Source organism: Plecotus auritus (genome assembly GCF_963455305.1).
Source record: "Plecotus auritus genome assembly, chromosome: 1".
NCBI lineage: Eukaryota > Metazoa > Chordata > Mammalia > Chiroptera > Vespertilionidae > Plecotus > Plecotus auritus.
Genome location: NC_137770.1, coordinates 70611120 through 70626945, shown reverse-complemented (window position 1 = coordinate 70626945; position 15826 = coordinate 70611120). Strand labels below are relative to the sequence as shown.

Sequence of the window (15826 nt, the reverse complement as noted above, 5' to 3'; positions counted from 1 at the left end):
GTGTACCAGAAAACATGTTCAAGAATGTTCACAACCACACTATCCATAAATGCCAAAAACTTGAAACAACCCAAATGTCCAGTAAGAGAAGAATGGATAAATTATAGTATATTCATACAGTAAAAAATAGTTAATTTCCTACTGCTGACATACAAATTGCCATAAGTTTAGTGGCAAAGCAACACACATTTATAATCTTACGGTTCTGGATATCATAAGTCCAGGCAGGTTTCCATGGGGCTAAAATCAAGGTGTCAACAAAGCTATGTTCCTTCTAGAGGCTCTAGAGGAGAATCCATTTCCTTGCCTTTTCTAGCTTCTAGAAGCTGTCTGCCATTTTTGGCTCATGGCCCTATCCTCCATCTTCAAAGCCAGTTGAGCAGCATCTTCAAATCTCTCTCTGACTTCTGCTTCCTTCTATCATCACATCTTATTTCTCTCTGACAAACTTATATATGCATTCCTCTTATATGTGATTATATTGAACCCACCCGGATAATCAAAGATTATCTTTCTATCCCAAGAACCTTAACTTTATCATACCTGCAAAGTCCCTTCTGTCATATAATCCTATCTAATAAAAGAGTAATATGCAAATTAACCATCACTCTGCTATACCCACAAGCCACGCCCATCCGCCAATCAGGAGTGAGTATGCAAATTAACCCAACCAAGATGGATGCAGCCACGGAGCAAACAGGAGGCTTGGGTTGCCCCGGCGATGGAGGAAACCAAGCTTCCTGCACACCCTGGCCAGCCCAGGCCTCCACTCAAGGCTACAAAGTTTCAATTATAGAAGATAAATAAATCCCAACAAAAATGGCGGCAGTCATGGAGCTGGAGAGAGCAGGAGACTTGAGTTGCCCCCGGCAATAGAGGAAGCAAGCTTCGGCAGGCCTTCCTCAAGGCTACAAAGTTTCAATTATAGAAGATAAATAAACCCCAGATACCAGGGCCTCCACTTGGGTCGCCAGGGGGCGTGGCCGGCCTGCAAACCACCACAGGCCCCTCGCCCAGGCCGCCCCACACCCCAAGGGAACCCCCACCCTGATCTGGGACACCCTTCAGGGGAAACCAGCCGGCCCCCACCCGTGCACCAGGCCTCTATCCTATCTAATAAAAGAGTAATATGCAGATTGACCATCACTCCAACACACAAGATGACTGCCCCCATGTGGTCAAAGATGGCTGCCCCCATGTGGACACAAGATGGCCACCACAAGATGGCCAGCAGGGGAGGGCAGTTGAAAGGGACCAGGCCTGCAAGGGAGGGCAGTTGTGGGCAATCAAGCCTGCAGGGGAGGGCAGTTAGGGGTGACCAGGCTGGCAGAGGAGGGAAGTTGGGGGCGACCGGGCCTGCAAAGAAGGGCAATTGGGGGGGGGGACCCAGGCCTGCAGGGGAGAGCAGTTGGGGGGACCAGGCCTGCAGGGGAGGGCAGTTAGGGGCAAACAGGCTGGCAGGGGAGCAGTTAGGCATCAATCAGGCTGGAAGGCAGAAGTGGTTAGGGGCAATCAGGAAGGCAGGCAGGCGAGCAGTTGGGAGCCAGAAGTCCTGGATTGTGAGAGGGATGTCCGACTGCCCGTTTAGGCCTGATCCTACCGGGATCGGGCCTAAATGGTAGGATCGGGCCTAAACAGGCAGTTGGACATCCCTCGAGGGGTCCCAGATTGGAGAGTGTGCAGGCTGGGCTGAGGGACACACACCCCCATGCACAAATTTCGTGCACCAGGCCTCTAGTGTGATATATTCACCAGTTTTAGGGAGTAGGACATCAATATCTTTGGGGGATCATTACTCTACCTACCACAAAAACTATACTAAAATGAAAATGAAGAAACTACTGCTATACTGAACTACATGAATGAATCTCACAAAAGACAAAATCAGGTAAAATGAAAGTATACATACAATATAAGTCCTTCTATATAAGGTTCAAAAATAAGCAAAACTAAACTATGCTAAACAGGGATGCAAACATAGATAGGAAGTCTTTTAAAAAAGTAAAGACATGATTTTTCACAAAAATCACAAGAATGGATTCTTTGGGGATAAACAAGGGAGCTTCTGAGATGCTGGCAATGTTTCTTTTTTTTCAACATGTTTTATTGATTTTTTTTTTTTTTTTTTTTTTTTTTTTTAGAGAGAGAGAGGGAGAGAGATAGAGAGATAGAAACGTCAATGAGACAGGAACATCATCGATCAGCTGCCTCCTGCATACCCGCCTACTGGGGATCAAGCCCACAACCTGGGCATGTGCCCTGACTAGGACTGAATCAGCAACCTCTTAGTTCCTGGGTCGATGCTCAACCACTGAACCACACCAGCCGAGTGGCAATGTTCTATTTCTTGACCACTTGGCTTTATAATTATTCTTTAAAAGATGTTTCATGTACTCTAGTATTCTTTAAAAAAATATGTTTTATGTACTCTATTATTCTTTAAAAGATATGTTTTATGTACTCTATGATTAATATATCTTCTACTGCTTATATCTTAAGAACAGTAACAGGTAGTATAATCATATAAGAACAGTAACAGGTAGTATAATCATATAAACCAGAAGGAGGGAAAGCCATACACAAAACAGAATAGGCAACAACCACCTAGCAGTGTGATAGACAGCAGGAGACTGTCCAATCTATGCAAGGTGAAAAACCAGTTAACCTGTGAGTTGAGCATGAAACAGAAATCTAGGTTCAGAGTAAAGAAATAGGCTTAGCCCAGCTGTTTTGTCTCAGTGGTTGAGCGTCAACCAATGAACCAGGAGGTTGCTGGTTCAGTTCCCAGTCAGGGCATAAGCCCGGGTTGTGGGCTCCATCGCTGGGGTGGGGGGTTGGGGGGGATGGGAGGGGGGACATGCAGGAGGCAGCAAATCGATGATGTTTCTTTCTCATTGATGTTTCTATCTCTCTATCCCTCTCCCTTCCTCTTTCTCTAAAAATCAATAAAGAAAAAAATTAAATTAAAAAAAGGCTTAGAATCACATACACAATTTACAATGTCTTCTTATTAAGCTATGAATATTTTTAGTTTAAGAGCAGAAATATACACATCTTTGTATTTTTAGTACTAGCATAATACTTTTTACAGAACTTTTCAATAGATTTTTTTGAAATATTTTTTAAAATATGTTTTTATTGATTTTTTTAGAGAGAGAGGAAGGGAGAGGGATACACAGATTTAAAAATTGATGAGAAATATCAATCAGCTGCCTCCTGCATGCCCCCAGTGGGCATGCAACCCAGGCATGTGCCCTGACTGGGAATCAAACCTGTGACCCCTTGGTTCATGGGTCAATGCTCAACCACTGACCCATACCAGCCAGAGTGAAATAATTTTTTAATATATTTTCATTGATTTCAGAGAGGAAGGGAAAAGGAGAGGGAGAGACAGAAACATCAATGATGAGACAGAATCATTGATCAGTTGCCTCCTGCATGCCCCTATGGGGAAGGAGCCCGCAACCTGGGCACATGCCCTGACCAGGAATCAAAACTGTGATCTCCTGATTCCCAAGTGGATGCTCAACCACTGAGCAATACCTGCTGGGCTCAACAGATTTTTAATGATTGAAATGTCTTTCACCTCCTATACGTTTTGCTTGATTTTGTAGTCCTCAAGCAAATAATTGAGAGTCAATTTAAAAATTCAACATATAATCACTCAATAAATTACTATGAATACATTAAAGAGCAGAAAGTGGTATAATGCATGGGACAGTGTGATCATATAGTTTCTCAGAGGAGGTAGAGAGGATTTATAGTGGTTTGGTAGATTGCAAAATAGCCACAAATTCCTTCCATTCCTCAATATCCTTCCCTTTACAATTGTCCTGGCTGCAACTCTCATCAAGAGGCAGAGTTTCTTTCTCCATCCTGGAAATCAGGTTCGGCTCTGTGACTTGTCTTGACCAATGAGACATCAGCAAACATGACCCCGATGCTTGAAAAGCATTTATGCATTGGAAATTTGTTTTGCTGGTTTGGAACCCAGATTGTGAAGAAACCCAAGCTACCTCACAAAGTGAGCCCAGACAAGTTCAAAAAAACCATTCAGCCGAGCCCAGTCAAACTGCCAACCCATGGAATAGTTAACTAATAGATTATTATTTTAGCCTCTAAACTTTGGAATGGTTTGTTTCAAGGCAGAATCTAACCAACTGAGGAGGTAAGCAAAGGAAATGAGCACAGCATCCAAGTGCATGGGTAACTGAATGCAGGAGATTAGTCTAAAAGGAAAAGAGTTCTGATTGTGGATAAAGAATACATAGACCTGAAAGGTAAACTGAGTTAAGACTAAAAATCAGGCTAGATACAGGATAGATTTTATTCTATTTCAGCAGACAAGGGAGAGCCACTGAAGGACTTCAGAACAAGGAAGGATATAGTATAAGAGGAAAGGAAGTCTGGTTAGGACTACTATAATCTAGATAGGCTAAAGTAATACAATTCAAAATTATCCTACATTTGGAGGGAAGCTAGATAATTCACTAAACAGATAACAGCGTGGTTTTATAAATGCCATATATAGTTTATGTAAGATTCTGCTCTTTAAAAGAAAAATAGGAAATTTATTTTTACCTACAATTTTAATCTCAATGGGAAGTGCTAGAATTAATCATCAAAAGAGCTTAAGATGTGTCTAAAGGGTAAGAAAATATTTTTACTCTCTTTTTGAGCATAAAGATAATATATAGATTTCTAGTGATACCATAACTGTAAAATATGACTTCTCTTTGAGATTTAAATATACCCACCAGACCATTTCAGCTTCTGGCCTCCACAATGTATAAGGGACCAGATTTACCCTCCTACCTACAAACTAGAAAAACAGACAAAATATATGAATGAAACAATGGATTTTAGACACAAGACAACAGGCAGTACAACACAGGGGTCCATAAGAGAATGGAAACAAGTGAAGTAAGCCTTACAACTGCCCCCACCTCACAGCCCCTAGGGAGTTTCCAGGACACAGCACAGTAACAGGGAACCCAAAGAGAGGCCAGGAATCTCTGTGAGTTGAGGAAACAGAATTGAAAGTTTTGGGGAGGCCAAGGCAGGGCAGAACACTGGAGAGAGCTGCATAAAGAATGAGCTCTGGATATCTAGAGAGGGTTCCTCTTACGGCTTTGGCTGAGTACTTATCAGTGCACGTGTGTGAGGAAACAATCAAGGCCAGGGAAAGGACCACGGGAAAGGGGCAGGTGGAAAAATCCATGATGCTCACAAAGGGCCGTGAATAGTTTGTGTACTCACCAGAGTGAACAAGACCAAAAACAATGAGGGCCTTGAAGGAATCAAACTATCTTCAAATAACTATACCCCAGAACAAGCCCCAAAATATTTAAAGGAAAACAAACAAATATATCCAACACATAACAATATAAAATCACAATGTCTGGAATTCAAACAGAATTACCAGGGCTGCAAGCAAAGAGAAATATCACTCAAGAAAAGCAGACCCAGAAATAGTATAGGTGATAGAATTGGCAGACAAGGACTTTAAACAGCTATTATAAATAAATTCAATATAGTAAAGAAAACACAGAAAAGCATAAGCATGAGAGAAATGGAAGGTATTTGAAAATTAACTTCTAGACATGAAAAGTATGTAGCTGAGATAAAAAGTACATTGGATGGGCCTGGCCAGGGTTGCTCAGTGACCTATGAACCAGGAGGTCATGGTTCAGGGCACATGCCTGGGTAGCGGGTTCAATCCCCAGTGTGGGGCTTACAGGAGGCAGCGGATCAATTATTCTCTCTCATCATTGATGTTTCTATCTCTCTCTCCCTCTCTCTTCCTCTCTGAAATAAATAAAAATATATTTTTTAAAAATACATTGGGTGGGATTAACACCAGATTAACCATGAGGGGTGGATGGGGAAGGGAATTAGTGAACTTTAAGATACAGAAAAAGACTATCCAAAATGAAACAGAGAGAGAAAAAGACAAAAACCAAACAGAGCATCAGTGAACTACAGGAGAACATCAAAAAGCCTAATATATATTATACACAAATATAACTGGAGTTCCAGAAGGAGACAACAAAGAGGTTATTTACTCTTTTATTTTGTTGTCAGTTACTGTAACCATACTGTCTTATATAAAGTTTCTCTCCACTTTTAGCAAGTACACATTTTAATTTCTAGAAATGTTTATGAGCCCAGAGACACTGCATCCTGGGGAAAAAGAAAGCAAAAAAAAAGTCTTAAATTTTCCAAATTTAATGAAAACTATAAATATTCCAAACAACCCCCTATTATTAAAGTAAAAAATCATATACTTTCTACAGTTATCATGATCTATTATGTAAGTAAATAATATTTAGAATGCCTGATCTACATTCTTAAAATAGATTAAAATGTAGTTAGATATAATGGCTATATCATATATCTCAAAAGTCAAAATAATGCATTTTTCACAGTATAAAATATTATCTAAGTTATGCTTTAAAATAAACAAGCTGAGGCATAAACACAAGTTTATAAAAACTACACACCATCTAAGTTTTCAAGATATCTAATAATACTAATGTAAACAACAGAAATAAGGGTCAGAATAGGACAGATCCTGTGAAATTTTGTTTTTGTTTGAACCCATAGGTTTTAGCAAGAGCCTCTAAAAAGTTAGTAAAAAGAGATGAAGATTTGTGAATAAAACTCTAAACTGCTGATAGCAAAAGAGAAACAAAATTTAGTGACCAATCACACTATAACTGTTCCTTCTACACTTTTACAGGAGGTAAATTATACTTCCACAGCAGCATGGAATATCTCCGGGCTAAATAAATATATTCAAGAAAGTAAAATGTCTATTAAAGAGAAACTTTACAAGTCAGCATGGTTACAATTACAACAGAAGAAAAGTTCTGCTTTGCCTGGCTACCATGCTAACAACACATAAACAAATTCTTCCTTTACAGAAGTACAATGTAATTTATATGGCCAGATTGTAAGGAAAACACTAAATAAATAAGACCCTTCCTTCAGTAAAATGTACTGTAGCCAGGTCAACCAAACAAAGCATGTGTCTACGATCCTCCCACTAACACAAAGAAAAAAAAATCAATACCGAACCTTCTCTGTACTGATAGTCATTCTACCTGGATTTAAAGTATATTAATTTTCTCTTTTTAAAAAGAGCAAAACTGAGGCAAATAGAGATTAAGTAATCTAAGGTTGTATATTATAGTAGAGATGAGAACAGATTCAAATCTCATTTAGTGCACAATGAACAGTTCATATTCATTTGTTTAGTAAACATTTATTAATGTTAAGAGGTTAGTGGCTAGACTAACCCCATTTTCTAAACCAAAAAGTAGATGCCAGCATATAAGGGATATATTTTTACTTGATTTACAAATGTATTTACATATTTTTAAACTTATAAAGATATTCAAATTAGATCCTAATTACTTCTACATTTTATAACTCACCTATATACGGCTGGACTCTAGCTAGAGAGATTCTAACTTCCTTCCTAGAAGACCTCTTTCTTGTAACCTTACATACCCTCCTACTGGTAATGCCTCATCCTACTAGTAACTTCTGAAGTTCAAACAGAGAATGTGAAACATAACAGGAATTCTGCCAGTACTCAAGCAATTGAGGCCTGGGAGAACCCCAAGTAGAAACCCATATTGAAGGGAGAGATGGACTCTTTAGGACAAAAGTTTTCAAAGTCTTCTGACATTCTAAAAGGACCTAAAGTTGTATAAGGAGTTGTGTGAACATTTACTAATTTTTATTAAATGTTTTAAATTTAAAAACATTTATTTTTTAACTACTTAGAGCTATCATATAGCCACTAACTTCTGAATCTGATAGAATATGTAGAATAAACTTTTAAAAAAATACTATTTTTATGGTTGATGAAACAGAAAACTACTTCCCTGCACCTACTTCCCAGGTGTTAGGTCTATCTATTAACATGCTCATGTGGTAGTCTGCATTTTGTTTTCATGACACTTGGAACACTTCTAATTCCATGTTCTACAACTGTCTGCTCCTATTGTTTTATAAGCTCTAAAACTGAGATCATTTCTGTCTCACTGCACAGTAACATGGTAGATACTTAACAAATATCCTGTTCAATAAAAGCCTAATATGCTAAGTGTCAGGTCGGCCGGTCAACCGGTCAGCCTTTCAACCAATCAAAACGTAATATGCTAATGATATGCTAAGGCCACTCAACTGCTCGCTATGACAAGCACTGACCATCAGGGGGCAGACGCTCCGACTGGTAGGTTAGCTTGCTGCTGGGGTCTGGCTGATCGGGATGGAGCAAGATGGGCTGGACATGCACTGGAGCCCTCCCGCAATCCCTCCCCAGCTGGCCAACCTCCTGTGCCCCTCCCTGGTCTGGATCGTGCACTGGTGGGGTCCCTCGGCCTGGCCTGCGCCCTCTCGCAATCTGGGACCCCTCAGGGGATGTTAGAGAGCCGGTTTCAGCCCAATCCCGGAGGCCAGGCTAAGGGACCCCACTGGTGCACGAATTCGTGCACTGAGCCTCTAGTTTAATAAATAAATGGATGAGTCTATTGCAATGGTTCTAAAATGATATAATGAGGTTCAGAGAGGCTAACTTAAGGCAGCAGCAGTGGAAATGAAAAGGAGAGGTTTTATGTTAGTTAGAATCAAGAAAGAGGAAGCCAAAAAAGAAAGAAATGAAATTTTTGAGCTGAGATGACTAAACAGTTTTATATATACATATATATTTTACAATATATTTTATTGATTTTTTATAGAGAGGAAGGGAGAAGGATAGAGTTAGACACATTGATCAGCTGCCTCCTGCACACCCCTCTACTGGGGATGTGCCCGCAACCAAGGTACATGTCCTTGACTGGAATCGAACGTGGGACCCTTCAGTCCGCAGACCGATGCTCTATCCACTGAACCAAACCAGTCAGGGCTACAGTTATACTTTTATTTATAGAATTAAAGAAGGTAAAAGACAGCTGACTTTTGTCTTGGACATGTTGAATTTTTCAAGTATTAGACAAGTAGCAGAAATGAAGTCCTAATTGACTTATTATCTACCATGTGATTTAGCTTCCAGATAATTTTTTTCATATCAAATTCATGGGAGATATGGCTTATATTTTTCTCTTTAGGTACTCATTTCTTTCCTATGTTGCTCTCTTCATCTCCTCCTTATTTGCCATTGAAAAATGTTGATAGCCCTGGCCAGCATGGCTCAGTTGGTTGGAATGTCATCCCATAAACCGTCCCATACACCAAAAAATGGCGGGTTTGATCCCTGGTCTGGGCATATACAGGAGGCAGCTGACTGATGCTTCTTTCTCATTCTCCTTCTCTCTCCCAACCCCTTCATCCCTCTCTAAAAAAAATACACAGACACACACACACGTTTGCTTAAATTAATCTGTTTAAGAGATGAAATTTTCTAGCAAAATTGACATTCACATTATGTAAACATACAATTTCAATCTGCATTTTAAACCTACAATCAAGGATCAAAAGATATTAATGACAGAAACTTTCAAGTGGTAATATGTGTTGTACTTAGACTCAAAATGTAGCTCTAAAAACTCAACTTTTCATATAAGACTTAAAGGCTCTTTTATCAAATATGGAAGTATGATACTTAACCTGAAAGCACTGGGTATTTAAAGTACAAAAACTGTCAAAAGTATTTACAACACAAGGATTCTATCCAACGAAGTCTGGGAAGAGGTGGGGGGAGGGGGATCTACCACTGTCATCACTATTGTTTACAATATAATGGATAATGACAGAAGATAACAAGCAAGTAAAACAGTATAAATGTTTAATTAAAAAACTTATAAAAATTGAAGATGTCCTACAATATTACTAACCAAATAAACTGACATAGCTCCATCTATATTTTGAGTCAAACTAGAGGTGAAAAACAGCAAAAAAAAGGAATAGAATGGAGTAACTTTGAGTAACATACACTCAAGTTGTAAAGATTGTTTGCTACAGCCCACCCCCACACTGTGGGGCTCAGTGGTGCATCAACCCACCAACCAGGAGGTCACAGTTAGATTCCCAGTCAGGACACATGCCCAGGTTGCAGTCTCCATCCCCAGTAGGGGGCTGCAGAAGACAGGCAATTGATGATTCTCATCACTGATGTTTCTATCTCTCTCTCTCTCTCTTCCGTTCCTCTCTCTACAATCAATAAAAACATTAAAAAAAAAACAACAAAAAGATTGTTTGCTACATATCTATAAAACAATTTTTCTTCTCGAAGTTTTTTTTTTAAATGGGGAAGGAAGTAAACTATATTTAATATTCCCATTAATTCTCAAAGGCTGTTTTATTTTGCTAATCAATTCAACTCCCACTAATTTAATAATGGTCATTAAACATTTTCCCTTGTTATACGTTGCTTTTTTCTTTAAGCAACAAACATTTATCATCTCACCTCAAAGTATCTTAGTTGGGTGATTCCAGCTCAAAGTCTCCCAAGAATTGTAATCAAGCTGCCATGTCTATATATTACTTTTTAACGTTATAAAACTTATATAAAGAATTGCCTGCTTCCCCCCCCCCCAGAGTTAAATTTAAATTCCATGATGGAGGGTGGGAGTGGGGAGGAACTTGGTTCTATAATATTCGTCTACACTGAAAAGCCAACAATCTATCACTAATTGTCCCCCCCCAGAGTTAAATTTAAATTCCATGATGGAGGGTGGGAGTGGGGAGGAACTTGGTTCTATAATATTCGTCTACACTGAAAAGCCAACAATCTATCACTAATTGTCACATTTTAGGCATTTTTATGTAAAAGTTGTCTAAATTATACAAACTCCACTTCTAACACTACATTTAAAGATATTTGAAGCCCTATATAATTGAGTTCAATTTGCTAATGCAACTTAGCCTAATCTCGTGAAGACTTCCTGAGGCATTATAATCATCAGTATTTAAAAGAAAGTGGAAAGATGACATAAAAATCTTAAGTCACATAATACAATAGGAAATTCACTAAATTATATATTATCCATAGTACAAGATAATGATCAAGATATGTTATTTTTAGCCCCCTACTAAAGATCAAATTTGTTTCAATTCGATATTATAAATTAATATAGCCCGGGACTTCTATTTCTCCTTTCCTGAAAGAGGAAAAGGAATATCCTAACATTCTATAATAAAATTTTTAAAAATGTTAAACTTTCCTTTATAACTATGCTTCAAACATCCTTTTCAATGCCTTGATAAAAATGCATCATACAGAAAAACATAAGGTTCTAAATAAGGGGGAAATCCTTTCAGTATGTTTTCAATTTGAATAGCTCACATTATGCCATTCAAGTCCATGCACATATTATTTGAAAATTTTTTAGAGTTAAGATGTATTCAAGATTCGTCATATTAAGTAATATTTGTCATCATTACTGCTTCTCTATTTTTTTTTTTTTTTAAAAAGCAGCATAGCCGGCAGGGGTTCTCAGTGGTTGAGCGTGGACCTATGAACCAGGAGGTCAAGGTTGGATTCCTAGGCAGGGCATATGCCCAGGTTGAGGGCTTGATCCCCAGTGTGGGGCATGCAGGAGGCAGCTGATCAATGATTCTCTTTCACCACTGATGTTTCTATCCCTCTCTCCCTCTCCCTTCCTCTCTCTGAAATCAATAAAAACATATTTAAAAAAAAAAACACCACACATAGCATACAATTCCCTCAATTCTTTAAAATCAATCTCCCATCTCCCCTCCCCTCCAAATAAACGTTACTATCTATTCTATTTAGCCAAAAGAAAACAGCAAACACATCTTTGTGGTCTATCCTGGCAAATCAGTGTTTTGAGAAACCAATGCAACTGTTATTAATGGCTCAGAACCAAACACTGTAACAAAACACAGAGTGGAATCCTCCGCCCGCGTGTGTATACATGTGCCCATTCATAATAATGTGATCCTCGCACATGTATAAAAACGCAATTTCTATCGAATATCAAAACATCTTTATATAATACACAGGTTATAATAAAACTGCCCTCTTTTAATGTTCAAAGAAAGAACAATTTCTAAAGCTAGCGACGAGAGGAGTTAATACCGGAACGGCTGCCACCTATCAACTTTAATTCAAAGCAAAGTACAACTCAATGTCATTTTTACCTCTACTGCAGCCACGACTGAAACAAAATTAACTTCACTGTAGGATAAAGTATGATGGCATTCTAATGGGTTATTTACTTCTCTGGTATGTGTGGAGTACATATGTATGGAGTCTTTTGTCCCTCCCACAGCAACCCAGGGTGTCTACATCATCTTAGTCAAACCAAATGACGAGCAAATCCCGCAGCTCATTACTTCGCACCTTAAGTAACAGAAAGTGACGGCCTCCGTTGTCGTTACTACACAGCAGACAGATTCTATAGCCCGATGACCCGCTATTACGTTTGGGGATGTGGAGTAGGAGAGAGGCGCTCAGAATAGCCTGAGAATCCCGTGTTCAGTCCTGACACCAGAAGCAGCATGAATACAAGTGATATGTGGGTCACACACCGAGAGAGGAAGAAAGCGAAGCTTCGCGACCCTCTAAGTTCAATGAAGACACCAAAAGCCTCTGGGGCAACGGGGCACACGCCTTCGGGGAAACTGGGGAGCAGCAGCCGATCTCCGATGTGGAGTGACTGGCACTGGCACAAGCCCAGGGCGTGGGCAGCGACCGAGGAGTCTCCGTACCCTTTCCCTCCGCACCAGGGTCGGTCAGTGCGCGAGGAGGGTGGCCAGAGCAGCGGGCCAGGCTGGAGGAAGACGAGGGCCGAGGATCCCCCCTGGCCGCGCCCTGGGGGTTCTGGGGGTGTGTCCTACCTGGGCCGTGGCGGGCGCAGGGATTTCGGGCAGAGGGCTCAGGGCCGGGACCCGCAGGGGTCAACCTTCAGCAGGCGGGAACGCCGCCGCCTACCCATCCCCCGCCGCCGACTGCGGCGGGACGGAGCGCGGCTTCGAGGGTCGGCCGTCTGGGTAGTCCCCTCTGGTACGGTCCGCGTTCACTGGCGGCGGCGGCTGCTGCTGTTACTGCTGCTGCTGGCCACCCCCCGCCGCAGCTCCTGTGCCAGCCTCCGCTCCTCCTCCTGCCGCCGCCGCCGCCGCCTCGCCCCCACCGCTCCCATCGCCGCTGCGGCGACTACTGCAGCGCCCGCTGACCCGACCCGACGTTATTCTCCCCCTTCGCAACCCGGTACAGCCTAGCCCACCTGCCCTGCCAGTGCGCACGCCCACCTCTCCGCCACAGGTGCTGATTGGAGAGCGCGTCACCAACCCGCCACGTCGGTTGGCTGGTCCCATTGCCTATCAGGAAGGGGGCGGAGAGTCGGACCGAGAGGGTCTCCGCCCCCCACCGGAGAATTGCCGCTATCTTCAGGTTTGCCTGAGAGGGCGAGTTGCCGGGAAAGGAGCATCACAATAGCAGCGCGCTTGCGCAGGAATTCTGGGGCTCGTAGTTCCAGCCTCAACCGCAGCTCCCCACCGGCTGGAGCCGAGAAGTAGGGCTTCTGAGACTGGTGATTGGAGCTCAGTGGTGTCCTGTAACTTGCGTGGTGGTTCTATAAATGCGTGGTTGTGAGCCTAGGGTTGGGCTTTTCGGAAGAAAATCGGAAGTGTTTTGTCACGAGTTTGCATTCTCCAAGAAAGGAGGGCCCCAAACCGGAGGCCCTGCCATGCCACTGTCTCAGAACCAGAGTTGCCAGGGTCTGGCAAATGGACGCTGTCCCCAGACTCGTCTAACGAATCACGCGAAACTAATCACCGGTGGGTACTGGGGGAAAGCCGAAGGTATAAGGAGGGAAGGAGACCGAGAACCGGGCAAGGAATGCCAGCCTGGAGCCCGGAGTACCTTACGGTTTGCACAGTCCACGAGGAACGAGATCTCATTGCCTTTTTGAGACACCACCAGCCAAAGGTTCAGAGAGCAGCCCCCTGGGGACCAGTTATAGGATTCAAGGGAGTCCCTCGAAGACTTTCAAAGAAAAGTGAAGAGGGCCAAGCAATGACGCTGTGTGGGATACATTTGTATTTGGTGTCGTGTCAAGATCTTTGAAGAGGAAACCCTAAGATGAAACCCCACCAAGTTACTCAAAGAAGTTAAACAGCTTTCCCCAAACTAGAAAAGTAATTCGTGGCAGAACCAAAACTCAGGTCTCTTAAACCTCCCATGCCCAATGATTTTTGGTTGGTTGTTTTGTTTTTTAATAATCACAATGACTCCCAGGAGTTTACCATGGCCTGAAACGATACAATGAATTTTGAGCTGCATTTTACTTTAAATCTCTTTCTTCAATCAAGTGACATTATGATTAAAGCCAATTAGGAATATAAAAGGGTTTGAGCATGTAGACAAAATTTAACACTGAAGAAAAACAAAAGAAAAAATGTAAAAGGGTTAAATATGAATCCTATATTCAATCTCACAATGGTTTACAGAATCTGTTTCTCCTTGTCCAGGAAATGCCACAGTCTCTTAGCATTCTTTAAAAACAGCAGGCACCTCTACTGTCTGACATGTCTAGATCCTTGGATAAAAAGCAGGACAAAATGTACATTAAAAGCTATTGATGCCGAAACCGGTTTGGCTCAGTGGATAGAGCGTCGGCCTGCGGACTGAAGGGTCCCGGGTTCGATTCGGGTTAAGGGCATGTACCTGGGTTGCGGGCACATCCCCAGTGGGAGGTGTGCAGGAGGCAGCTGATCGATGTTTCTAGCTCTCTATCCCTCTCCCTTCCTCTCTGTAAAATATCAATAAAATATATTTTAAAAAAAAAAAAAAAAAGCTATTGATGCCCGGCGAGTGTGGCTCAGCGGTTGAGCGTTGGCCCAGGAACCAAGAGGTCACCCGTTTCGGGGCACATGCCCGGGTTTCGGGCTCGATCCCCAATAACGGGGCCAATAAGGGGGCGTGCAGGAGGCGGCAGATCGGTGATTCTCATCATTGATGTTTCTATATCCTTCCCTCCCCTTTCCTCTCTGAAATTAATGAAAATATTTTTTTAAAAAAGCTATTGATGATGCAGCTCCTCTTGTTCTATTCAAACTTAAAGAAGTTGCCAAATTGTTGTGTGTTTTTCCCCCCACTGATTGAAACCACAAGTTGCTTTTCCATTCCTTTTTCTAACAGAATATAATTCACTTCTGAGTATTGGCTGGGCAAATAATTTGAATTGGAAAGGATTGGAGTTTCTATAAATACTTTTCCTTAAATTAAAAAAGTTTGGAAGGAGGGGAGGAGTCCAGATTCAGTGACATTATGCCTAGCAATATTTCAAATAGCTATTCTCTATTTGAAGAGAATATTTTTCACTCACTTAGCAAATACTGTACATTGTGTCCTCCTCAAGCTACCCAGATATATCACTGCTATCATGGGTAAGGGTTTTAATGAATTCATTCACAGGACTATTACTGTTTCTTTTAAATGAGTACAGCTAGATTCTCCAAATGATGGAAAGATGATTATTCTTCTAATTGTTGTTTTATGGCCAACTCCCATATGCAAATCCATGAAGGATAAGAGTATGTGAGAGAGCAGTCCAGAGCTATATATCAAGAGAGAGGCTTTAAAAGTGCAGTGCAGAGGGGAGTGTTCTGTGATTAGTATCTTGAGAATGGGGCAACAGTGTATCTCAGGATAGAGAGTGTAAGGATGAACATTCAGTGAAAATTAATGCCACTAAAGTAGGAATCCTGGGATATTGGACTGGCCAAGGAGAAAAGCTTCCCAGGCCTCCCTTTTTCTCTGGTGCTTTACTTTTAAAAATTATTGGTCTGCTCCAAGATATATCCTTTTAGTTAGGCTAAATGGAAAGGTACTATTTATTCAAGAGCTGGT

The 15826-nt window shown here is 41.4% G+C and overlaps 1 protein-coding gene across 3 annotated transcripts in view; it reads right to left on the bottom strand.

Moving 5' to 3' along the window:
- TTBK2 (tau tubulin kinase 2) overlaps positions 1 to 13166 on the bottom strand; it is a 164055-nt gene extending 150889 nt beyond the window's left edge. For 2 of the 3 annotated variants that reach the window (XM_080674760.1, XM_080674759.1), the window contains exon 1: positions 12814 to 13166. The gene's annotated coding sequence lies outside the window, so the exon portion shown is untranslated. The remainder of the gene's footprint in view (positions 1 to 12813) is intronic. The other variant, XM_080674761.1, reaches the window with a different exon arrangement.
- Positions 13167 to 15826: the final 2660 nt, after the last annotated feature.